At 47.3% G+C, this 22683-nt stretch overlaps 1 protein-coding gene across 1 annotated transcript in view; it reads right to left on the bottom strand.

Moving 5' to 3' along the window:
- NDUFA11 (NADH:ubiquinone oxidoreductase subunit A11) overlaps nucleotides 1–22683 on the bottom strand; it is a 47934-nt gene that overhangs the window by 5692 nt on the left and 19559 nt on the right.

The following is a 22683-nucleotide window of genomic DNA, read 5'->3' as shown; positions in this document are numbered from 1 at the left end:
TCATTTTTGTACCTGCCCGAAAAATCCAGTTGGATTACAATAATGCAGTGGTTTCCAAACTTTTTTGAATCACGGCGCCCTAGAATATCAGAATTTTTTCACGGCACCCCTAGGCCAAAAATTTCTTATTGAGAAATTTAGAAAGAAATAATAAGAATTTACTTACCGATAATTCTATTTCTCGGAGTCCGTAGTGGATGCTGGGGTTCCTGAAAGGACCATGGGGAATAGCGGCTCCGCAGGAGACAGGGCACAAAAAGTAAAGCTTTAGGATCAGGTGGTGTGCACTGGCTCCTCCCCCTATGACCCTCCTCCAAGCCTCAGTTAGGTACTGTGCCCGGACGAGCGTACACAATAAGGAAGGATTTATGAATCCCGGGTAAGACTCATACCAGCCACACCAATCACACTGTACAACCTGTGATCTGAACCCAGTTAACAGTATGATAACAGCGGAGCCTCTGAAAAGATGGCTCACAACAATAACAACCCGATTTTTGTAACTATGTACAAGTAATGCAGATAATCCGCACTTGGGATGGGCGCCCAGCATCCACTACGGACTCCGAGAAATAGAATTATCGGTAAGTAAATTCTTATTTTCTCTATCGTCCTAGTGGATGCTGGGGTTCCTGAAAGGACCATGGGGATTATACCAAAGCTCCCAAACGGGCGGGAGAGTGCGGATGACTCTGCAGCACCGAATGAGAGAACTCCAGGTCCTCCTTAGCCAGGGTATCAAATTTGTAGGATTTTACAAACGTGTTTGCCCCTGACTAAATAGCCGCTCGGCAAAGTTGTAAAGCCGAGACCCCTCGGGCAGCCGCCCAAGATGAGCCCACCTTCCTTGTGGAATGGGCATTTACATATTTTGGCTGTGGCAGGCCTGCCACAGAATGTGCAAGCTGAATTGTATTACACATCCAACTAGCAAAAGTCTGCTTAAAAGCAAGAGCACCCAGTTTGTTGGGTGCATACAGGATAACAGCAAGTCAGTTTTCCTGACTCCAGCCGTCCTGGAACCTATATTTTCAGGGCCCTGACCACATCTAGCAACTTGGAGTCCTCCAAGTCCCTAGTAGGCGCAAGACACCACAATAAGCTGGTTCAGGTGAAACACTGACACCACCTTAGGGAGAGAACTGGGGACGAGTCCGCAGCTCTGCCCTGTCCGAATGGACAAACAGATATGGGCTTTTTTGAGAAAAAAAACCCACCAATTTGACACTCGCCTGGTCCAGGCCAGGTCCAAGAGCATGTTCACTTTTCATGTGAGATGCTTCAAATCCACAGATTTGACTGGTTTTAAACCAATGTGTTTTGAGGAATCCCAGAACTACGTTGAGATCCCACAGTGCCACTGGAGGCACAAAAGGGGGTTGTATATGCAATACTCCCTTGACAAACTTCTGGACTTCAGGAACTGAAGCCAATTTTTTCTGGAAGAAAAATCGACAGGGCCGAAATTTGAACCTTAATGGACCCCAATTTGAGGCCCATAGACACTCCTGTTTGCAAGAAATGCAGGAATCGACCGAGTTGAAATTTCTTCGTGGGGCCTTCCTGGCCTCACACCACGCAACATATTTTCGCCACATGTGGTGATAATGTTGTGCGGTCACCTCCTTTCTGGCTTTGACCAGGGTAGGAATGACCTCTTCCTGAATGCCTTTTCCCTTAGGATCCGGCGTTCCACCGCCATGCCGTCAAACGCAGCTGCGGTAAGTCTTGGAACAGACATGGTACTTGCTGAAACAAGTCCCTTCTTAGCGGCAGAGGCCATAAGTCCTCTGTGAGCATCTCTTGAAGTTCCGGGTACCAAGTCCTTCTTGGCCAATCCGGAGCCATGAGTATAGTTCTTACTCCTCTACGTCTTATAATTCTCAGTACCTTAGGTATGAAACACAGAGGATGGAACATATACACCGACTGGTACACCCACGGTGTTACCAGAACGTCCACAGCTATTGCCTGAGGGTCTTAACCTGGCGCAATACCTGTCCCGTTTTTTGTTCAGACGGGACGCCATCATGTCCACCTTTGGTAATTCCCAACGGTTTACAATTATGTGGAAAACTTCCCCATGAAGTTCCCACTCTGCCGGGTGGAGGTCGTGCCTACTGAGGAAGTCTGCTTCCCAGTTTCCATTCCCGGAATGAAACACTGCTGACAGTGCTATCACATGATTTTCCGCCCAGCGAAAAGTCCTTGCAGTTTTTGCCACTGCCCTCCTGCTTCTTGTGCCGCCCTGTCTATTTACGTGGGCGACTGCCGTGATGTTTTATCCCACTGGATCAATACCGGCTGACCTTGAAGCAGAGGTCTTGCTAAGCTTAGAGCATTATAAATTTACCCTTAGCTATATTTATGTGGAGAAAAATCTCCAGACTTGATCACACTCCCTGGAAATTTTTTCCTTGTGTGACTGCTCCCCAGCCTCTCGGGCTGGCCTCCGTGGTCACCAACATCCAAAACTGAATGCCGAATCTGCGGCCCTCTAGAAGATGAGCACTCTGTAACCACCACAGGAGAGACACCCTTGTCCTTGGATATAGGGTTATCCGCTGATGCATCTGAAGATGCGATCCGGACCATTTGTCCAGCAGATCCCACTGAAAAGTTCTTGCATGAAATCTGCCGACTGGAATTGCTTCGAAGGAAGTCACCATTTTTTTACCATGGCCCTTGTGCAATGATGCACTGATTTTAGGAGGTTCCTGACTAGCTCGGATAACTCCCTGGCTTTCTCTTCCGGGAGAAACACCTTTTTCTGGACTGTGTCCAGAATCATCCCTAAGCACAGGAGACTTGTTGTCGGGATCAGCTGCGATTTTGGAATATTTAGAATCCACCCCTGCTGTTGTAACAGTATCCGAGATAGTGCTACTCCGACCTCCAACTGTTCCCTGGACTTTGCCCTTATCAGGAGATCGTCCAAGTAAGGGATAATTAAGACGCCTTTTCTTCGAAGAAGAACCATCATTTCGGCCATTACCTTGGTAAAGACCCGGGGTGCCGTAGACAATCCAAACGGCAGCGTCTGAAACTGCTAGTGACAGTTCTGTACCACGAACCTGAGGTACCCTTAGTGATAAGGGCAAATTTGGGACATGGAGGTAAGCATCCCTGATGTCTCGGGACACCAGATAGTCCCCTTCTTCCCGGTTCGTTATCACTGCTCTGAGTGACTCCATCTTGATTTGAACCTTTGTAAGTGTTCAAATTTTTTTAGATTTAGAATAGGTCTCACCTAGCCTTCTGGCTTCAGTACCACAATATAGTGTGGAATAATACCCCCTTTTCTTGTTGTAGGAGGGGTAATTTAATTATCACCTGCTGGGAATACAGCTCGTGAATTTTTTCCCATACTGCCTCCTTGTCGGAGGGAGACCTTGGTAAAGCAGACTTCAGGAGCCTGCGCAGGGGAAACGTCTCGACATTCCAAATTGTACCCCTGGGATACTACTTGTAGGATCCAGGGGTCCTGTACGGTCTCAGCGTCATGCTGAGAGCTTGTCAGAAGCGGTGGAACGCTTCTGTTCCTGGGAATGGGCTGCCTGCTGCAGTCTTCTTCCCTTTCCTCTATCCCTGGGCAGATATGACTCTTATAGGGACGAAAGGACTGAAGCTGAAAAGACGGTGTCTTTTTCTGCAGAGATGTGACTTAGGGTAAAAACGGTGGATTTTCCAGCAGTTGCCGTGGCCACCAGGTCCGATGGACCGACCCCAAATAACTCCTCTTCCTTTATATGGCAATACACCTTTGTGCCGTTTGGAATCTGCATCACCTGACCACTGTCGTGTCCATAAACATCTTCTGGCAGATATGGACATCGCACTTACTCTTGATGCCAGAGTGCAAATATCCCTCTGTGCATCTCGCATATATAGAAATACATCCTTTAAATGCTCTATAGTCAATAAAATACTGTCCCTGTCAAGGGTATCAATATTTTTAGTCAGGGAATCCGACCAAGCCACCCCAGCTCTGCACATCCAGGCTGAGGCGATCGCTGGTCGCAGTATAACACCAGTATGTGTGTATATACTTTTTATGATATTTTTCCAGCCTCCTGTCAGCTGGCTCCTTGAGGACGGCCCTATCTATAGACGGTACCGCCACTTGTTCTGATAAGCGTGTGAGCGCCTTATCCACCCTAAGGGGTGTTTCCCAACGCGCCCTAACTTCTGGCGGGAAAGGGTATACCGCCCATATTTTCTATCGGGGGGAACCCACGCATCATCACACACTTCATTTAATTTATCTGATTCAGGAAAAACTACGGTAGTTTTTTCACATCCCACATAATACCCTCTTTTGTGGTACTTGTAGTATCAGAAATATGTAACACCTCCTTCATTGCCCTTAACGTGTGGCCCTAATAAGGAATACGTTTGTTTATTCACCGTCGACACTGGCTTCAGTGTCCCTGTCTGTGTCGACCGACTAAAGTAAACGGGCGTTTTAAAACCCCTGACGGTGTTTTTGAGACGTCTGGACCGGTACTAATTGTTTGTCGGCCGTCTCATGTCGTCAACCGACCTTGGCGCGTGTTGACATTATCACGTAATTCCCTAAATAAGCCATCCATTCCGGTGTCGACTCCCTAGAGAGTGACATCACCATTACAGGCAATTGCTCCGCCTCCTCACCAACATCGTCCTCATACATGTTGACACACACGTACCGACACACAGCACACACACAGGGAATGCTCTGATAGAGGACAGGACCCACTAGCCCTTTGGAGAGACAGAGGGAGAGTTTGCCAGCACACACCAAAACGCTATAATTATATAGGGACAACCTTATATAAGTGTTTTCCCTTATAGCATCTTTTTTATATATTTCTAACGCCAAATTAGTGCCCCCCCTCTCTGTTTTAACCCTGTTTCTGTAGTGCAGTGCAGGGGAGAGCCTGGGAGCCTTCCCTCCAGCCTTTCTGTGAGGGAAAATGGCGCTGTGTGCTGAGGAGATAGGCCCCGCCCCTTTTCCGGCGGCCTCGTCTCCCGCTCTTAACGGATTCTGGCAGGGGTTAAATATCTCCATATAGCCCCCGGAGGCTATATGTGAGGTATTTTTAGCCAAAAAAGGTTTTCATTTGCCTCCCAGGGCGCCCCCCTCCCAGCGCCCTGCACCCTCAGTGACTGCCGTGTGAAGTGTGCTGAGAGGAAAATGGCGCACAGCTGCAGTGCTGTGCGCTACCTTAAGAAGACTGAGGAGTCTTCTGCCGCCGATTCTGGACCTCTTCTCGTTTCAGCATCTGCAAGGGGGCCGGCGGCGAGGCTCCGGTGACCATCCAGGCTGTACCTGTGATCGTCCCTCTGGAGCTAATGTCCAGTAGCCAAGAAGCCAATCCATCCTGCACGCAGGTGAGTTCACTTCTTCTCCCCTAAGTCCCTCGTTGCAGTGATCCTGTTGCCAGCAGGACTCACTGTAAAATTAAAAACCTAAGCTAAACTTTTCTAAGCAGCTCTTTAGGAGAGCCACCTAGATTGCACCCTTCTCGGCCGGGCACAAAAATCTAACTGAGGCTTGGAGGAGGGTCATAGGGGGAGGAGCCAGTGCACACCACCTGATCCTAAAGCTTTACTTTTTGTGCCCTGTCTCCTGCGGAGCCGCTATTCCCCATGGTCCTTTCAGGAACCCCAGCATCCACTAGGACGATAGAGAAATTACATTAAGTAGATCGCGTTTATATGTCATCCTTAGGGTCAGTTGTGTGGTGAGGGACAAGATTTGCTTCTGTTTGGCCACATATTTTAGGACTGCCAGCCACCAGCACTGGTTTTGCCTAATATATTGACCATGAATAATTTGAATTGGTCCTGGACCACCAACCCAGGGCACCCCTGCAAATGTCCGCACCCCAGGGAGCCACGGCACACAGTTTGGGAACCTCTGCAATAATGTAAGAAAGGTTGAGTTTACAATCCAATGAATTTCCCTTCCCTCATGATGATGTGCCTTCTATTTAATAATCAATGTATTGTGGTATGTAACCTATGATAAACCTTGCAGTACATTTACAAGAGTACGGGTCAATAGTGAATGTAAAGATAGGATTTTAATACCTACCGGTAAATCCTTTTCTCCTAGTCCGTAGAGGATGCTGGGGTCCACTTCAGTACCATGGGGTATACACTGTTCTGCAGGAGCCATGGGCACTTTAAGACTTTTTAAAGGGTGTGAACTGGCTCCTCCCTCCATGCCCCTCCTCCAGACCTCAGTATAGGAACTGTGCCCAGGAAGACGGACATTTCGAGGAAAGGATTTACTTTTAATTTAACGGTGAGATTCATACCAGCTCACACCTCAACCATGCCGCACAACATGGCATTCAACAAAACACACGCTGACGGGCATGAACAATTGCAGCAACATGCTGAAATAATCGTAACACAACATGAGTGTAACCATAACCAATAACTGCAGATACAGTACGCACTGGGACAGGCGCCCAGCATCCTCTATGGACTAAGAGAAAAGGATTTACCGGTAAGTATTAAAATCCTATGTTCTCACACGTCCTAGAGGATGCTGGGGTCCACTTCAGTACCATGGGGTTATACCAAAGCTCCAGTACGGGCGGGAGAGTGCGGATGACCCTGCAGCACAGACTGACCAAACTTGAGGTCCTCATCGGCCAAGGTGTCATACTTGTAAAATTTAGCAAACATGTTTGACCCTGACCAAGTAGCTGCTCGGCAAGTTGTAAAGCCGAGACCCCCCCCGGGCAACCGTCCAGGATGAGCCAACCTTTCTAGTAGAATGGGCATTTACCGACTTCGGTATCGGCAATCCTGCCGTGGAATGAGCATTCTGAATAGTCCCTCTGATCCAGCGCGCAATAGTCTGCTTAGAAGCAGGACACCCAATCTTGTTGGGAGCATACAGGACAAAGAGCCTCTGTTTTCCTTATCCGAGCTGTTCTTGCAACATAAATTTTCAAAGCTCTAACCACATCAAGAGACTTCGACTCATTGAAAGTGTCAGTAGCCACTGGCACCACAATAGGTTGGTTCATATGGAAAGACGAAACCACCTTTGGAAGAAATTGTTGGCGAGTTCTCAATCTCTTGTGAGACAAGGCCCCCAACTCAGACACCCGCCTTGCGGATGCCAATGCGAAAAGCATCATCACTTTCCAAGTGAGAAACTTCAATTCTATCTCCTTCAGAGGTTCAAACCAATGCGATTGAAGGAACTGCACACCACATTAAGGTCCCATGGTGCCACTGGAGGCACAATTGGAGGCTGGATGTGCAGCACCCCTTTCACGAATGTCTGAACTTCTGGAATGGAAGCCAATTGTTTTTGAAAGAAAACTGATAAGGCCGAAATCTGGACCTTGATTGAACCCAATCTTAGGACCGCATCCACACCAGCCTGCAAAAAATATGGAGAAAACGTCCCAACTGAAACTCCTCCCTAGGAGCCTTCTTGGATTCACACGAAGACACATTCTCTCCAAATACGGTGGTAATGTTTAGACGTTACTCCTTTCCTGGCCTGAATAAGAGTGGGGAGGACTTCCTTGGGAATACCCTTTCGGGCTAGGATCCGGCGTTCAACAGCCATGCCGTCAAACGTAGCCGCAGTAAGTCTTGATATACGCACGGCCCCTGCTGCAGCAGGTCTTCGCGAAGAGGAAGAGGCAGAGGATCTTCTATAAGCAACTCCTGAAGATCTGGATACCAAGCCCTCCTTGGCCAGTCTGGGGCAATGAAGATTGCTCAAACTCTTGTTCTTATTATTTTGAGAACTTTTGGAATCAGTAGAAGTGGAGGGAAAACATATACCGACCGAAACACCCACTGGGTCACCAGTGTATCCACTGCCATTGCTTGAGGGTCTCTCGACCTGGAACAATATCTGTGAAGCTTCTTGTCTAGACGAGATGTCATCATGTCTACTTGAGGAACTCCCCAAAGACTTGTAACCTCTGCGAAGACTTCTTGTTGGAGGCCCCATTCTCCTGGATGGAGATCGTGTCTGCTGAGGAAGTCTGCTTCCCAGTTGTCCACTCCCGGAAAGAAAATTGCTGACAGAGCTCTTGCATGCCTTTCTGCCCAGAGGGGGATCTTTGTCACCTCTGCCATTGCCGCTCTGCTTTTCGTTCCGCCTTGACGGTTTATGTACCCAACTGCTGTTACATTGTCCGACTGGATCTGCACGGGTTGATCTTGAAGAAGATGTACCGCTTATAGAAGGCCGTTGTAAATGGCTCTCAATTCCAGAACGTTTATGTGAAGGCAGGTTTCCTGACTTGACCATTTTCCTTGGAAGCTTTCTCCCTGTGCGACTGCTTCCCAGCCTCGGAGACTTGCATCCATGGTTACTAGGACCCAGTCCTGAATCCCGAATCTGCGTCCCTCTAGTAGGTGAGAACTGTGAAGCCACCGGGTGGTATTCATGTGACAGACGGTCGGGAGACAGACGGTCACATGACCTCCTGCAGCTTCCCGACACCCACTATCCCGATGGTCGGCATGCCGACCAACAGGGACTATTTCCACTCGTGGGTGTCCACGACATCCATAGAGTGGGAATAGAACCCCCGCAGCGTGGCGAGCGCAGCGAGCCCGCAAGGGGCTTGCTGCACTCGCCTCTCCCCGCCGGGATCCCGGCGTCGGTATGCTGCCGGGATCCCGGCGTCGGTAAGCTGACCGGCGGTCAGGAGACCGCCGGTCAGCCATACTACACCCGTAGCCACCATAGGAGCGAAATCCTGGCTTTGGAGGACAGGATTATCTTCCGGTGCATGTGTAGGTGGGATCCGGACCACTTGTCCAACAGGTCCCACTGGAATACTCTGGCATGGAATCGACCAAACTGTATGGCCTCGTAGGCCGCCACCATCTTCCCCAACAAACGAATGCATTGATGTATTGATACTCTTGTTGGTTTCAAAATCTGTTTGACCATTCTCTGGATTTCCAGAGCCTTTTCTACTGGAAGAAATACTCTCTGTACTTCTGTGTCCAGTATCATCCCCAGAAAGGACAATCTTGTCGTCGTTCTAATTGTGACTTCGGAAAAATCATGATCCAACCGTGTTGTTGGAGTACTGACAGGGAGAGTGCAATGTTCTGCACCAACCGTTCCCTGGATCTCGCTTTTAACAAGAGATCGACCAGGTAAGGAATTATATTGACTCCTTGTTGTCGAAGGAGGACCATCATCTCTGCCATCACCTTGGTGAATACCCTTGGTGCCGTGGAGAGCCCGAACGGCAACATCTGGAACTGGTAATGGCAATCCTGTACTGCGAATGTCAGATAAGCTTGGTGAGGAGGATAAATGGGAACATGCAAGTAAGCATCCTTTATGTCTACTGACACCATGAAGTCCCCTTCCTCCAGACTGGAAATCACTGCCCTCAGAGATTCCATCTTGAACTTGAACCTTTTGAGGTAGAGATTCAGATTTTTCAGGTTTAAAATTGGTCTGACCGAGATGTCCGGCTTCGGAACTACGAAAAGGCTTGAATAAAAACCTTCTCCTTGCTGTGACAAGGATACCAGGACAATGACTTGATCCTGACAATTTTTGAATTGTAGCTGTTACTACTTCTCTGTCTGGAAGAGACGCTGACAAGGTCGATTTGAAAAATCGGAATGGGGGACGTCTTGAAACTCCAGTTTGTATCCATGGGACACTATTTGTAAGACCCATGGGTCCAGGCCAGATTGAAGCCAGATCTGACTGAAAAGTTTCAGACATGCTCCCACCCCAGCGGACTCCTGCAAGGGAGCCCCAGCGTCATGCTGCAGATTTGGCAGAAGCAGCGGTTGATTTTTGCTCCTGCGATCCTGGAGACATTGCAGATTTCTATCCTCTTCCCCTTCCTTTACCTGCAAAGAAGGGGGAACCTTTGGCCTTTTTGTATTTGTTGGGCCGAAAGGACTGCATGTGAGAGCGATGTGTCTTTTTCGCCGGTGCAGGAGCATAAGGCAAGAATGTCGACTTACCTGCGGTAGCCGCAGAGACCAACGCATCCAGCCCATCTCCAAACAAGGCCTCACCTTTATATAGGAAAGCCTCCATATTTCTTTTGGAATCTGCATCAGCATTCCACTGGCGAATCCACAACGCTCTCCGAGCTGATACTGCCATGGTAGCAGCTTTTGAACCCAAGAGTCCAATATCTTTCATGGCTTCTAGCATGTATGCAGCAGCGTCTTTTATATGACCTAACGTTAGGAGTATCTCGTCTCTATCTATCGTGTCAATTTCCGATGACAAGTCATCTGACCATTTTCGATAGCCCTACTCACCCACGCGCAAGCAATGGTGGGCCTGAGCAATGTACCATTGGTTAAATAAATAGATTTTAACGTAGTCTCCAACTTGCGGTCTGCCAGCTCCTTCAGTGAAGCCGTCCCAGGTGCAGGGAGAATCACCTTTTTAGTTAACCTTGACAGGGCACTGTCTAATACAGGGGGTGACTCCCATCTTTTCCGGTCCTCTGCTGGGAAAGGATAAGCAACCTGAATCCTTTTGGGAATCTGAAATTTCTTTTCAGGGTTTACGCAAACTCCTTCAAATAGAGTATTTAGCTCATGAGAAGGAGGGAAAGTTACATTAATTTTCTTTTCCTTATAAAAATAAGCCTTCTCCTGAGGTACAAGAGGACCTTCCGTAACTTCCAAAACTTCCTTTATAGCAACAAACATGTATTGAATGCTTTTTGCCAATTTAGGATCTATCCCTCTGGAATCACTATAGTCGACACAGGAATCAGAGTCCGTGTCGGTATCAGTTTGTACTATTTGTGCAAATGGTCTTTTATGTGACCCAGAGGTGACGCCTGTGGATGAATAAGCAGAACCACTAAAAATCACATCTTCCACTGATTTTCTCCAGCTTTCTGCATGAGACTCAGACTTATCCAATCTCTTACTGATTGGATTCACACTATCACGTAATTCTTTCACCCATTCAGGCTCGTGGTGTGCCGGCAGCGCCACCACATTACAACTCTGTGTCCCTAAAATGGCTCCCTCAGGGTAAGAGCTCCCTGCCTCAGACATGTCACACACGTGCACAATCACACCACAGACACTCTGGGGCTTAATGGGGACAGACCCACAGTAAAGTCTGTCAGAAGGACACAGGAGGAATTGCCAGCTCACAACTCAGCGCTAACAGAAAAAATAAGATTTTACTTACCGGTAAATCTATTTCTCGTAGTCCGTAGTGGATGCTGGGGACTCCGTAAGGACCATGGGGAATAGACGGGCTCCGCAGGAGACAGGGCACTTTAAGAAAGAATTTGGATACTGGTGTGCTCTGGCTCCTCCCTCTATGTCCCTCCTCCAGACCTCAGTTAGAGAAACTGTGCCCGGAAGAGCTGACAGTACAAGGAAAGGATTTTGGAATCCAGGGCAAGACTCATACCAGTCACACCGTATAACTCGTGATAAACTTACCCAGTTAACAGTATGAACAACAACGGAGCATCAGATAAACCCTGATGCAACCAACATAACCCTCCCTTATTTAAGCAATAACTATGTATAAGTATTGCAGAAGAAGTCCGCACTTGGGACGGGCGCCCAGCATCTACTACGGACTACGAGAAATAGATTTACCGGTAAGTAAAATCTTATTTTCTCTAACGTCCTAGTGGATGCTGGGGACTTCGTAAGGACCATGGGGATTATACCAAAGCTCCCAAACGGGCGGGAGAGTGCGGATGACTCTGCAGCACCGAATGAGCAAACACAAGGTCCTCCTCAGCCAGGGTATCAAAACTGCAGAACTGTGCAAAGTTGTTTGCACCTGACCAAGTAGCTGCTCGGCAAAGCTGTAATGCCGAGACCCCTCGGGCAGCCGCCCAAGAAGAGCCCACCTTCCTTGTGGAATCTGATCTAGGCAGCGGAACCCAGCCGCAGAATGAGCCTGCTGAATCGTGTTACAGATCCAGCGAGCAATAGTTTGCTTTGAAGCAGGCGCACCAAGCTTGTTGGAAGCATACAGGATAAACAAAGATTCTGTTTTCCTGACCCTAGCCGTTCTGGCTACATAAACCTTCAAAGCCCTGACCACATCTAGTAACTTGGAATCCTCCAAGTCACGAGTAGCCACAGGCACCACAATAGGCTTGGTTCATATGAAAGGATGACACCACTTTTGGCAGAAATTGTGGACGGGTCCGCAATTCTGCCCTGTCCATATGGAAAACCAGATAGGGCTTTTATGTGACAAAGCCGCTAAGTCTGACACACGCCTAGCTGAAGCCAAGGCTAATAGCGGTTTTGAGTGGCTCAAACCAGTGTGACTTCAGGAAACTCAACACCACGTTAAGATCCCAAGGTGCCACTGGAGGCACAAAAGGGGGCTGAATATGCAGCACTCCCTTTACAAACGTCTGGACTTCAGGAAGAGAAGCCAGTTCTTTGTGAAAGAAAATGGATAGAGCCAAAATCTGGACCTTAATGGAACCCAATTTCAGGCCCAAAGTCACTCCCGACTGTAGGAAGTGAAGGAAACGGCCCAGCTGGAATTCCTCCGTAGGGGCATTCCTGGCCTCACACCAAGCAACATATTTTCGCCATATACGGTGATAATGTTTCGCCGTAACGTCCTTCCTAGCCTTTATCAGCGTAGGAATAACCTCATCCGGAATGCCTTTTTCTGCTAGGATCCGGCGTTCAACCGCCATGCCGTCAAACGCAGCCGCGGTAAGTCTTGGAACAGACAGGGCCCCTGTTGCAACAAGTCCTGTCTCAGAGGCAGAGGCCATGGGTCCTCTGTGAACATTTCTTGCAGTTCCGGATACCAAGTCCTTCTTGGACAATCCGGAACAATGAGTATTGTTCTCACTCTTCTTTTTCTTATGATTCTCAGCACCTTTGGTATGAGAGGAAGAGGAGGAAATACATAAATCGACTGGAACACCCACGGTGTCACTAGCGCGTCTACAGCTATCGCCTGAGGGTCTCTTGACCTGGCGCAATATCTCTGTAGCTTTTTGTTGAGGCGGGATGCCATCATGTCCCCCTGTGGCAGTTTCCACCGCCTTGCAATCTGCGTGAAGACTTCTTGATGAAGTCCCCACTCTCCCGGGTGGAGGTCGTGCCTGCTGAGGAAGTCTGCTTCCCAGTTGTCCACTCCCGGAATGAACACTGCTGACAGTGCACTTACGTGATTCTCTGCCCAGCGAAGAATTCTGGTGGCTTCTACCATCGCCACCCTGCTCCTTGTGCCGCCTTGGCGGTTTACATGAGCCACTGCGGTGATATTGTCTGACTGAATCAGAACCGGTTGGTCGCGATGCAGGAACTCCGCTTGACGTAGGGCGTTGTATATGGCCCTTAGTTCCAGGATGTTGATGTGAAGGCAAGTCTCCTGACTTGACCACAGCCCTTGGAAATTTCTTCCCTATGTGACTGCCCCCCACCCTCGGAGGCTTGCATCCGTGGTCACCAGGACCCAGTCCTGAATGCCGAATCTGCGACCTTCGAGAAGGTGAGCACTCTGCAGCCACCACAGGAGAGACACCCTGGCCCTGGGGGATAGGGTGATTAACCGATGCATCTGAAGATGTGATCCGGACCACTTGTCCAGTAAGTCCCATTGGAAGGTCCTCGCATGGAACCTGCCGAAGGGAATGGCCTCGTATGATGCCACCATCCTTCCCAGGACTCGAGTGCAGTGATGCACTGACACCTGTTTTGGTTTTAGTAGATTCCTGACCAGTGTCACGAGCTCCTGAGCTCTCTCTATCGGGAGATAAACCCTTTTCTGGTCTGTGTCTAGGATCATGCCTAGGAGAGGCAGATGAGCTGTAGGAACCAACTGCGACTTTGGAATATATAGAATCCAGCAGTGTTGCCGTTACACTTCCAGAGAAAGTGATACGCTGTTCAGCCACTGCTCTCTTGATCTCGCTTTTCCGAGGAGATCGTCCAAGTACGTGATAATAGTGACACCTTGCTTCCGCAGGAGCACCATCATTTCCGCCATTACCTTGGTGAACATTCTCGGGGCCGTGGAGAGACCAAACGGCAACGTCTGAAATTGGTAATGACAATCCCGTACCGCAATTCTGAGGTACGCCTGATGAGGTGGATAAATGGGGACATGAAGGTATGCATCCTTTATGTCCCGAGTCACCATAAAATCTCCCCCTTTCAGGCTTGCAATGACCGCTCTTAGCGATTCCATCTTGAACCTTTTCAGGTATATGTTCAGGGATTTTAAATTCAATATGGGTCTGACCAAACCGTCCGGTTTCGGGACTACCACATGGTCGAATAATAACCCCCTCCTTGTTGAAGGAGGGGAACCTTGACCACCACCTGTTGAAGATACAATTTGTGAATTGCAGTTAACACTGTTTTCCTCTCGTGGGGGGAAGCCGGCAGGGCCGTAGGTGAGGGGGCATCCTCTCAAAGTCCAGCTTGCAGCCCTGAGACACAATATCTATCGCCCAGGGATCTAACAGGGAGTGAACCCACTTGTGGCTGAACTTACGAAGGCGTGCCCCCACCGGGCCTAGCTCCGCCTGTGGAGCCCCAGCGACATACGGTGGATTTTTGTAGAGGCCGGGGAGGACTTCTGTTCCTGGGAACTAGCTGCGTTGTGCAGCTTCTTTCCTCTGCCCCTGCCTCTGGCAAGAAAGGACGCACCTCGGACTTTCTTGTTTCTTTGTTCAAAAGGCTGCATTTGATAAGGTCGTGCTTTCCTAGGCTGTGCAGGAATATAAGGCAAAATATCAGAATTACCAGCTATAGCTGTGGAGACCAGGTCCGAGAACCCTTCTCCACACAATCCTCAGCCTTCCATATGCCTCTTAAGTCGGCATCATCTGTCCATTGCATATTCTACAGGACACGTCAAGCAGAAATCGACATAGCTTTGACTCTAGGACCCAGTATACTCATGTCTCTTTGGGTATATATATACACATATATATACATACATACATACATATACATATATACATATACATACATACATACACATACATATATACATACATATATACAGGTTGAGTATCCCTTATCCAAAATGCTTGGGACCAGAGGTATTTTGGATATCGGATTTTTCCGTATTTTGGAATAACTGCATACCATAATGAGATATCATGGTGATGGGACTTAAATCTAAGCACAGAATGCATTTATGTTTCTTATACACCTTATACACACAGCCTGAAGGTCATTTAATACAATATTTTTAATAACTTTGTGTACATTGAGCCATCAAAAAACAAAGGTTTCACTATCTCACTCTCACCCAAAAAAGTCCGTATTTCGGAATATTCCGTATTTTGGAATATTTGGATATGGGATACTCAACCTGTATATGTGTGTGTGTATATATATATATATATATATATATATATATATATATATATATATCTCTCTTAAGACAGCATCTTTAATATATATATATATATATATATATATCTCTATCTCTATCTCTATATATCTCTCTCTCTATATATATATATATATATATATCTCTATATATATATATATATTTATACATATATATCTCTATATATCTCTCTATATATCTATATATCTATATATCTATATATCTCTGTATATATATATATATATATCTACATACTAGGGTCTCAATCTCTGCTGATAAGGTACCTGTCCACGCTGCCACAGCGCTATAAACCCATGCCAACACAATCGCCGGTCTGAGTAGTGTACCAGAATGTGCACGCTATCTGCAGGATCCCTGAGAATAGCTGTTTCGTCAGGGCTACCTTTTGGGCAAACGTGACACCCTAGGGGAAGATTCCCATCGTATCCTGGCCCTAGTGGGGAAAGGATACTGCCTGAGAAATCTTTGTGGGAAACTGCAGTCTCTTGTCTGGAGATTCCCGCTCTTTTTCATCATGAGAGGAGGGAAATTTACCTCAGCTTTCTTCCCCTTAAACATGTGTACCCTTGTGTCAGGGACAGATGAGTCATCAGTGATATGCAAATCATCTTTTATTACAATAATCATATATTGAATACTTTTCTGCCATTTTGGCTGTAACTTTGCATTATCGTAGTCGACACTGGAGTCAACCTCCGTGTCGATATCAGTGTTTATTATTTTGGATAGTGAGCATTGAGATACTCTGAAGGTCTCTGCGACATAGGGACAGACATGGGTAGATTTCCTGTCTGTTCTCTAATCTTTTGTGCAATAAATTCACCTTAGCACTTAATTACACATATCCAAACAGGTGTCGGCGTTGTCGACGGAGACACCCTCACACACACATATTTGCTCTATCTCCTCCTTAGGGGAGCCTTTTACCTCAGACATGTCGACACACACGTACCGACACACCACACACTCAGGGAATGCTCATCTGAAGACAATTCCCCCATAAGGCCCTTTGGAGAGACAGACAGAGTATGCCAGCACACACCCCAGCGCTATTAACCCAGGAATAACACAGTAACTTAATGTTAACCCAGTAGCTGCTGTTTAGATTGATTTTTGCGCCTAATTATGTGCCCCCCCTCTCTTTTTACCCTCTTCTACCGTGTAACTGAAAGGGGAGAGAGACTGGGGAGCTTCCTCTCAGCGGTGCTGTGGAGAAAAAACATGGCGCTGGTGAGTGCTGAGGAAGAAGCCCCGCCCCCTCAGCGGCGGGCTTCTGTCCCGCGTTTCTGTGTAAAATAATGGCGGGGGCTCATGCATATATACAGTGCCCAACTGTATATATGCTCACTTTTTGCCAAGAGGTTCCTAATTGCTGCCCAGGGTGCCCCCCCCCCCCTTGCGCTCTGCACCCTACAGTGACCGGAGTATGTGGGTTTAATGTGGGAGCAATGGCGCACAGCTGCAGTGCTGTGCGCTACCTCAGTTTGAAGACTGGAGTCTTCTGCCGCCGATTTTGAAGTCTTCTTGCTTCTGTCACCGGCTTCTGTCTTCCGGCTCTGCGAGGGGGACGGCGGCGCGGCTCCGGGATCGGATGACAAAGGGTGAGATCCTGTGTACGATCCCTCTGGAGCTAATGGTGTCCAGCAGCCTAAGAAGCAGGACCTATCTTCAGTGAGTAGGGCTGCTTCTCTCCCCTCAGTCCCACGCTGCAGAGAGTCTGTTGCCAGCAGATCTCTCTGAAAATAAAAAAAACCTAACAAAATACTTTCTTATAGCAAGCTCAGGAGAGCTCACTAAGTAGCACCCAGCTCATCCGGGCACAGATTCTAACTGAGGTATGGAGGAGGGACATAGAGGGAGGAGCCAGAGCACACTAGTATCCAAATTCTTTCTTAAAGTGCCCTGTCTCCTGCGGAGCCCGTCTATTCCCCATGGTCCTTACGGAGTCGCCAGCATCCACTAGGACGTTAGAGAAAATCCCTGTGCCGCGTACTTTGTACACAGAGATCCTCAAGCGCTTTATATTATGAATAATAGGTTATAGCACCGAATATTGCTCCCCCCCCCCCCCATTTTGCACCCCGATACTTGTTCAGCAGTGGAGGATGACCAGCGTTCTTCTCTGCAGCCTGGGAGAGAAAATGGCGCTGAGTAGTGTGCTGGCTGACTGAGGAAGCCCCGCCCCCACAATGGCGCGTTCTCCTCAGGGTTTTTGATTCCAATATTTATACTGGAGGGAGTAGGGCTGTGCCTCGGCATCTTATGCCCTCTATTTTTGCCAGTTTCTAGGTTTCATGCTGCCCAGGGCGCCCCCGGCGCCCTGCACCCTGCAGTGCCTGTGTATGTGTGGGTAGCATGGCGCGCAGCGTTCCCGCCCGCTGCACGGTACACTTTAGCCGTCACGATGTCTGAATATTTCTTCTTAAACTCACCTGTCTTCTGGCTCTGTAAGTGGGGTGACGGCGGGCTGTGGGAGTGAGCACATAGCCGCAGCTAGCGTTCAGTTCCCTTCAGGAGCTAATGGTGTCCTGTCAGCCAGAAGCAGAGCCATGACACTATTCAGGAAGTTGGTTCCTACTTCTGCCCCCTAACTCCCACGAAGCAGGGAGACTGTTGCCAGCAGTTCTCCCTGAAAATAAAAAAACCTAACATAAGTCTTTTCAGAGAAACTCAGTAGAGCTCCCCTGGAGTGCATCCAGTCTGCCTGGGCTCATTTTCTAAACTGAGGTCTGGAGGAGGGGCATAGAGGGAGGAGCCAGTTCACACCCTTAAAAAGTCTTAAAGTGCTCATGGCTCCTGCGGAACCATCTATACCCCATGGTACTGAAGTGGACCCCAGCATCCTCTAGGACGTATGAGAAATGATAAGATTTTACTCATTATTTATCTAGCAACATCTGCAAGACAATAGCTATAATGTGATTGGTTGCTATGGGCAACACCCCTACTTCTATTAAATTGCACTTTAGTAAATAAACCCCCTGGTAGTCCAGAAACATGTCATCTCAGAAGACTCACACACCAATTTGAAGCCGTCACTTCCTGCATTCTCATAGAGGGCGGTGGTTTGTGAGCCACTAAAGCAGCACAATTCTATCCAGCTAGCTACCAGACAATACATTGATTCCTAACAATACAGAGGGCATAGGGTCTTCAAGTTCCGGGTACAGATCGGATCAGCCAGTATAATACTATTTAGTGCAGGGTTATATGGATCTAATAGATTTCCACAATTACCAGCCACACATGGCAAGCACCGGTTAATGAGTCTAATTCATGTCTGTATGCACATACTTTAGCATGTGCTATTTTATCTGCTTCACAACTACTGATATCAGTAAGTTAAGATGCTGTCCAGGAATGAAAAGAGACACCAACTGGAGTTACTGCAAATTAATTGGCAATTGTATACATAATGGGTTGGCATATAGCTACGCAGACTGGACACAACAGTATCGGCGCAGGCACAGTGTTTTTATACATACCAGATACACACCCTGAAAGTGGCCATGACACCTGTGTTTTCGTAAACCGCTCCCCATTAACACCTTCAAACAGTCACTCGTGTCAACTGCTTACCTATGAAATCCTCATTGGAAGAGGTAACATAGCGGCAAATTGGCGTATGCGCAGTGGGATTGCAGCACATGCGCAGTCTGCCGATAATCACTCACTTGCATGAACATCGGCCACAGTGTACAAACATAAATTAGGCCCAATGTGCACTGAGAATGTGGCTAGTCGTTGCAGTTACAATTAAGTAAAATACTGTAGATTAAAGGAAAACACCAGTGAAATAATTTTGTTATTGAGTGGCCAAATTCAAAGTAGCTATTCCGCAGATAATGCTGATGTAAGATGTCTGAATATGTATAACAGAAAGGCAAAGTTCCCTACAGATTTATGAAGTGCATCACTCATGATATGAGTAAATGACTCCATCTGACAGACTTTGAACGCAGGGGTTGGGTACGGGATCCCAACACTTTTAGGCAGGTAAACTAACCCTACCCTAACCCTCCCTCCCTGCAGCTTAATCCTAACCCTCCCTGGCACACTTATGTTTGGGATTCTCAGCGGTGACAGGATTCCGGCGCCAGTGTTCTGACCGTCGGGGTGCCATTAGCAGAACGGCTGCACTGGTAAATTGTTCCATGGTGGCATTTGTTGTTTAATTGTACACAGAGTGGACTGGCAGAATAAAAAAATGGTTTGACTGCAATGCCTGTGGTCATAAAGGGCTACTGGATGCTAAAGCGGAATGGAGAGTGGACACATTCGTTCAGTCCCACAGACTGGAAATAGTACATCAAATTACAGATATTCTGACTCGGGGACCATTTCAGATGGCCTCTCAACAAACCGTACACATTACACTGTATGGGCTACAGAAGCAAGAAGGTCTGTCTGTATGCCATTGTGAAATGCTCCCAGTTTGCACAGGAATTGGGCAGTAAATGATTGGAAATGCGTCATGCGGTCTGAAGAATCAGGTTTTAAATTACACCATGCAGATGGTAGGTTGAGGATATGGAGACAATGGCACAAAAGCATGTATTCTTCTTGCATCATCACGGCTCTTCAGGCAGGCAGAAGCAATGTTATTTATGGTATGGGGTATGTTTTCATGGGAGTGTCTGGGTCCTTTGATTCGTGTGAACAGTTAGGAGAATCCATGCCTAGAAGAATTCAATGTGTGTCAAGGTGGCCCAGCAATGTACGAACCTTGTAGCTATAAAAATTTGTCCATTTAGTGCATAATCGTGAATGATGTCCCATCTCCCAAAGCAGTGGAGGTCTACAATGCACGTGAACTCTCACTAACGGCTCCCGCTGCTGACACAGATGGACAGCGTAGTAAAGCTGTCAGACTAATATCCCCATACAGCCAAACCCCTTTCACCCAAGAAATGAAGGACTAAAAATATTAAAATATTAGTGTAAAATATGGACACAACTTTATTGACCGAGTTGGAGATCTATAAAATTGTACAGCATGAATACATCATTAAAACATGCTGATCATAGGCAAGGTGTGTTGCAGTGGACAGTGATCACAAAAAACACAATATAGCATATTTTTATGCGCTACAGGCAGTGAGGGACGTCATTTTGAAAAATTAGCGGGTCCCAGAGGACATGCTCTCACTGACCTGGTGCACCTCAGCCATTAGCAATCATCCGTGTCTGCCTGACACCAGTGGCTCTATTGAACGGCCAATATATCGTAGGTGCGTCAGCGGGTGTGTACCAACGATATGTCTGAACGACGCTGTTCACAGCGATATCACGCCAGCTGTGTAGATACATATAGTATGTACGGGCATTTAGCCAATCACCCGTACAATTGCTGCAGAGGCGGCCAGGGACGGACATCACAACTGGGTGGGTATATATAAATGCAACGTCAATGTCTAAGTTGTGACATCGGGTACAAGACATCGGATCGACCATTGAGAAGTGTGTATACCAATCGTTAGATAGTGCGGCAGATCAGCCAGATGGCCAATCCGTCATCCTAGTGGCCAGCACAATAAATCTCTATTTCTGATGCAATTTGTAGATGCAAGGGTCAAAATTTAGCATAAATTATATAAATCCATCATGTGTCATGTCAATGGTTCAGGCTGGTGGTAGTGCTTTAACGGTGTGAGGAATGTTTTCTTGGAACACATCAGACCACTTAACAACAAGTAAGCAAGGTTTAAATGCCACTGAATGATTACTATTGTTAACCATCTCCCAAACCAAGATTGATAGATTATGGCTATAAAGTCATAATCTATCAATCTTCTAATGCCAATATTTATCAGGATAAGGCCAAACCATAAAGCACACACCAAGCTGGTTTCACAAGCATGACAATGAGATCAGTGTACTCATATGTACCCCACAGACAACAGATATCAATCCAATAGAGCACCTTTTACCCCTTTCACACTGCCAATGCCGGATCCCACCCGGGAATTGGAAACTGGTCCTTCCCGGGCAGGATCTGGCATTGGGCCCTGACAGGCGGCTTCCCGACCCAGCAATATGCCAGGCTGGTTCCCATAGCGGCGGGGGCGGAAGTGGCGCTGGGAGATGAGCTCATCTCTTCGCTGCCTCTACTCTATGTAGTGAACAGCTCCCCGTTGAGACTGATCACGCTGCCACTGACACCGGATATAACACTGCTTTATTCCCGGGTTGAATTACTGGGTCGGGCGACCCGGGAATTCGACCATGGTCGCTTTAACACCGCACACTGACCCGTGTCGACCCGGCACTATGCCGGGTCGATACCGGGTTATTGGTACGGTGTGAAAGGAGTATTTGAGGTGTAGTGAATGTGCAAACAAATCTGCAGCAAATGCATGATACTATCATGTCAACATGGAAAAGGATGGATGTGTGTGTAATACTGGTTTTTGTTTTCGACATAATTAACTACTTCCTGGTTAACCTGGGATTCCAGATGACAGATCTACACTGTCTAGATAGGCAGTCAATAGGTCAACACCATATGGTCAAAGGGTCAACAGGTAAAAAGAGTAGACGGTGCTTAAAGTCGACAATTTTTTTAGGGTTCTTCACATATTTTTCAACTTTTAATCCATTTACCATCCACTTGGACTATGATTGGGAATAGTAATTTGTGTCCTGCTCAATGAAAAGTCAGTGAAATTTCACCCTGGTCAGATTACAAGGTCACTTTGGTGTACAATGACCAGATCATCTGTACCTTTTATGCTTTCTTTAAGGCATTTCATGTCTTTACTAAAACCTTGCTCTGCATTTTTTATGTTGTAAACGATCCTCTTTGAAAGTAAAACACATCTGATAAATAGATTTCTTACTGAATAAAAACACAGTTTATGTTCTCCTTATAAAGCAGGGCAGTAGTGTTATCATGTGTAGAGGCAAAATCACTATCAGCCATGATACCAGGCAGGCAATGAGTAGGGGTCTCACTGAAACATAACAGTTGGCCAAGAAAAAATAGGATTTTAGTACCTACCGGTAAATCCTTTTCTCTTAGTCCGTAGAGGATGCTGGGGACTCCAAAAGGACCATGGGGTATAGACGGGATCCGCAGGAGCTTGGGCACACTAAAAAGACTGACTGGGTGTGAACTGGCTCCTCCCTCTATGCTCCTCCCCCAGACCTCCGTTATAGGAACTGTGCACAGGAGAGGACGGACATTTCGAGGAAAGAATTTATTGTTTAAACACGGTGAGTGTCATACCAGCTCAAACCACGAACATACCGCCAAACGTGGCATTCAATAGAATACCAGCCAACGGCATGAAAAAATACACAGCCACATGCTGAGAGAATATGTAACA

Source organism: Pseudophryne corroboree, chromosome 1 (genome assembly GCF_028390025.1).
Source record: "Pseudophryne corroboree isolate aPseCor3 chromosome 1, aPseCor3.hap2, whole genome shotgun sequence".
In the NCBI taxonomy this organism is placed as follows: domain Eukaryota; kingdom Metazoa; phylum Chordata; class Amphibia; order Anura; family Myobatrachidae; genus Pseudophryne; species Pseudophryne corroboree.
This window is presented reverse-complemented; position numbering and strand designations above follow the sequence as displayed.